The sequence below is a fragment of the Medicago sativa genome, chromosome 4 (genome assembly GCF_051527215.1).
Source record: "Medicago sativa cultivar Bolivia chromosome 4, Bolivia_mono, whole genome shotgun sequence".
NCBI classification, from domain to species: domain Eukaryota; kingdom Viridiplantae; phylum Streptophyta; class Magnoliopsida; order Fabales; family Fabaceae; genus Medicago; species Medicago sativa.
Genome location: NC_140752.1, coordinates 28,088,388 through 28,092,859, shown reverse-complemented (window position 1 = coordinate 28,092,859; position 4,472 = coordinate 28,088,388).

Here is a 4,472-nt window from a genome sequence, read left to right as displayed (position 1 = left end):
ACTTGCACCAAGAGGAAGAATATCATGGCCATGAAGCCAGTGAGTTTAATGAAAACCAAAGATGGGCATGGATGCATAATAGAGTAGGAAAGAGGTACATAATGATGGAGATGATGGTGGTAATGAAGAGGAGGTAGGTGCAAACTTGCATCATAAACAAGAAGCCGGTGGAAGCTATAATGATGAACGGCGGGCATAGATGCAAACCAAAGTTCAAAGAATAAGCACCGAGAAACAAGGACAAGGTGTTGAAAGGAACAATGTCCAAAGGAGCAATTGAATAAATAAAGAAAATAATCACATGCTCCGAAACATGACGCAACACCTTCACCCTCCAAAGTCCACCTTATGGACCTCAATGAACAAATGTGAGCTTTCCTCTTCCTCTCTTCCCTTATCTCTTCTCTCTTTCTACTACTCTCTCTCTTCTACTCTGTCTTCTTTCCTCTTCTTCTACTTCTTCTCTTTTAATTTCTTTTTCTTTGAATCATTGAGGACAATGCTTCCCCTAAGTGTGTGTGGGGGGGGGGGGGGGGGGGGGGCTAATAAAGTGTCTAGAGTCGTAGTGTTCCCAAACTCCCTTGAACTTTATTCTTTTGTTTTGTTTTTATAGCAAGAGGCATGATTAGTAGCTTGTTTTTAATGCAAAATATGACATAAAATTTTTTGTTTTGTCTCTTCTTTAAAGGTTGTTTCTTGTACATGAAAGTAGTTTCTTGTGTTCTCGCTATACCCACATCTTGTTTTATTGTGAAAAATCTCCAATGAGAAAAGCACCCAGTTGCAATCTTTGAGCAAGTGTATGAATAGGTATTTTAAGGAGCACGTTCTATCTTTAGTGTTAACTTAGACCATTTAAAGTCTTCAGAGTAAAAGTAATATAAGTTTGTGTGGGAAAATCAAATGTTCTTAATTGTTATATGCTTAATTGTTAAAGTTATAATGGGGCGGGAGAATGGCACCAACATGTGGGGGAAAGGATAATCCCTAACTTCCTAATTGTGGTGGGGACTCCCTAATTTGAACTTAAAGTGAAACAAATTCATCAATGCTAGGGGGAAAGGACAATTACATCCGAGAAGACTTCCTACGCGGAGATGAAATAAATAAATAATTTTGCAACACTGCTTAGGGTGATTTTGAATCTAGGGGAAAGGACAATTACATCCGAGAAGACTTCCTACGAGGATAGATAGCCCCTAAGCATCTGCAGCCCCTTTGTGCTTAATTGTTAATTTAATTTAATTTTAACTTAAATTCCCATCACTCTTATATGAAATGAAGAAAGGACTTTTCTCGGTTACTTTAGCATTAAGGATAGAACCTGTTCCTCATAATATCTGTCTTATACAGGAGCAAGAAAAGGGTTGAACTGCACACACACACTCACTTGAGACTTGATGTTGGGTTGAATAGGTTCACAAGGAATGTCTGAAATTGTGATTAGTGTACTTGAAACAAAATCTTCAAAGAGACTTGTGTTTTCAATTGCATTGCCATAATTAATCTTTTTATTGCTGCTATGTCCATTGCCTTTTGCTTGAGGACAAGCAAAGATTCAAGTGTGGGGGAGTTTGATGAGTCTATATTTAGTCTATTTTTATGCATTATTTAGTTTCGTTTTAATTAGATTTAGTTTTATTTTATTTAAATATTATTTCCTTTTTAAGCTAGTTTACTACAAATTGCATATTTTATATTTTAGGAACGAATATATGATGGAAGGTGTCTTGGAGCAAAAGAAAGGAGTCTGGAGCTGATTTGGAACGAAAATACAAAAGATTCAGAACAAAAATATAAAGCCCCCAAGTCAGAAGCTTGGCACGGCCCGTGCCAACATGTGGCACGGCCGTGCCACCTCTCAGGATGCCTTTTGCTGCTTTTGCTTGAAGCCCAAGTTACCCTGTTTTAGTTTTACCGAATAGCCCTTGTAGTTGCTTAGATTTTAAGTCAATTGTAAAGCTATAAATAGAGTAGCACTCCATCATAAACATTCATCTTTTGTTCTTGGAATAAAAGTTCACTTTTATATTATTGTTCTTTTACTTTATTGCTTTCTCTCTTCTTCCCCTATGTTTACAATGAACGTTAGTGAGTAGACACTTCTTTGTCTTGGGATTGTTGGTAAGTCTAATGACATAATCCTAAACAAACCAAGCTTAAACCCTAATTTCTATGTAACCCTAATTTCTAATCTAGATTCACCGTCTTAACGTGGATTAACAATTATCAAACTTTGGAAGCGAAAGTGGAGGGTTTGATAATCGTTAATCCATCATCCCAAACATCAATTCATAAAGCGAGAGCGGAGCTTTGATGTTGGAACAAGTGAATCTAGACAATAATTGCAAAACAGTGAAATAGTCTTTGCAATTATTGAGACAAAGAGTAGTTTCAATCCTCTATGCATCTTCTAGTAATCAAGTCAGCGAAATAGGCTTGGTTACTAGAAGTAAACTCTCACCGGACTTTCATCGAAAAGGTGAGGGGCTAAGGGAAACCGGTCTTTAGAAATTAAGGTGTAAACCATGAAATTAGATGTTTAAGTCTTGTCTAGTGAAGGGTTTGTTATTATGATAAACCAATAATCCCAAGGCTCTTTTATTATTATTGTTATTTATCTTCAGCAATTAACCCCCTATTTCATAATCTTTCTTCTCTTCTAATCATTCTCTAAAAGCTAATTGAATTCACAACTCCCTAGCGGAACGATACTCTTCTTACTACTATTACTTCGATAGGCCGTGCACTTGGGGTTTGGCTCTATCAAAGTTATTTTGAAAAATTTACTTGTTTCTCCCGTAAAACAAATTTGTAACTTATAAAAACATGCCACAATGCCTTCCGGAATGGCCACCGGAGCAATATCCATCGATTCTGAACATTATAACTCCTGGGAAAACTTATTTGAGGCTAAACTAACAATAAATAACAAATTTAGCAAAAATACCCCAATTTTCTTAGGGTTTGAATGGTACCTATTAAAATATAAAGTAATATTACCTATACTAGTTTCTATTACTAATCAAAGCTAGATATCGCTTGTACATTATATAAATCATAAAACTTTACCTTAAGGAATACCAAAGATCAAATCCTCCATGATTGGGTATTCCACTTCTCACTCAAACATGAAATGGGAGATGGAAAATTGATAGAGTGAAGAAATTAGGGGAGGTTAGAATGGGTTACGAGGGAGAGAGGAAGAACAGAGGAGTGGTTGAAGTGCAAAGAGGAGAAAATAACACTAGGTGGTGTGTTTCTGTTAGTGGCAGAGTGGCCTTGCTGCCACGATCCACTGAGATTCAGCTCTTGTCGGTTCGATTTGTCTTGAAAAAAAGACTAAGTGGTGTGTTTGTGTATACAGGTATGGAAAAGAAAAACTAATGACCCCCTCTATATTTATTTCTATTTTATTTATTTAATTATTTTCACTATTATTATTATTATTATTATTATTATTATTATCCTTATATATATATGACATATCAAATGAGAGCACTTGTTATGGTGAGAGATGAGAGGAGTAAATATGGACCTTTGGATTAAAATGAAAGGTGAAGATTAAAAGCTCCATTTTAAGTTTCACATGCTACTCTTTTTTTCTTCTTCTTCAAGCGCCTCCTTCCTTTCTTCCTCACCCCTCCCCCTTCCTCGGTTCCCTCTCTCTCAAACGCTTAATTTTGCCTGCTCCCGAATTCTCCCTTGAACTTCCTCCCAACAATTTTGGATAATCACCAAAACACTAATGTTTTGCAAAATCATTTTAATGTTTTTTGTTATCTCAATCAATGTCAGTTGAGACCCATAATCTTTTTTCCAACTCCATCGTATTGAAATTAACCCAGCAACTAGAAAACCATGGGTTTTATCATCGAGTCCAAATTACAATGGCCTTTTACCTTTATTACCTTACCTAAGCTCCTTATAATCTTCTGTATTTTCCAAGTCAGATTTTTGGCTTAATTTGTTTGGAAGCAAATAAAAATCATTTCGTAAATCAAAAGGAAAAAAATAAAGAAAAGAGCAGATGCATAAAAATGATAACATGATGATAGTTCTTTTACTTTGAAGGCAAAGGGAAAGAAGGTTTTAGCAGCGTTCAGTGTGAGAAAAGAGAGAAGACCGTGTTTTTTAAGCCTACACGTGACTGACTTAATCTTTCATTTAATCTCAACCATCTAATTCAATCCAAGCGTCTTTATTTAATCCTCTCACCTTCTCATAATAACAACTCCTCTCATTTGATACATCCCATATATATATATATAGATCATTTCAGATATGACCTAATTGAACTAGGAATGATCCATGAATTCGAATTTCGTACTTCGTTCTTAATCCTCTTAGGTCTTGTTCAACGGTTGAATTAATTATATAGAAGAGAAATACTTAGTTTGACACAACCCCAAATCAAAAAATTTAGGCACACAAACAAAAATAATGATAAAATTTAAAAATCGTTTCTCTTT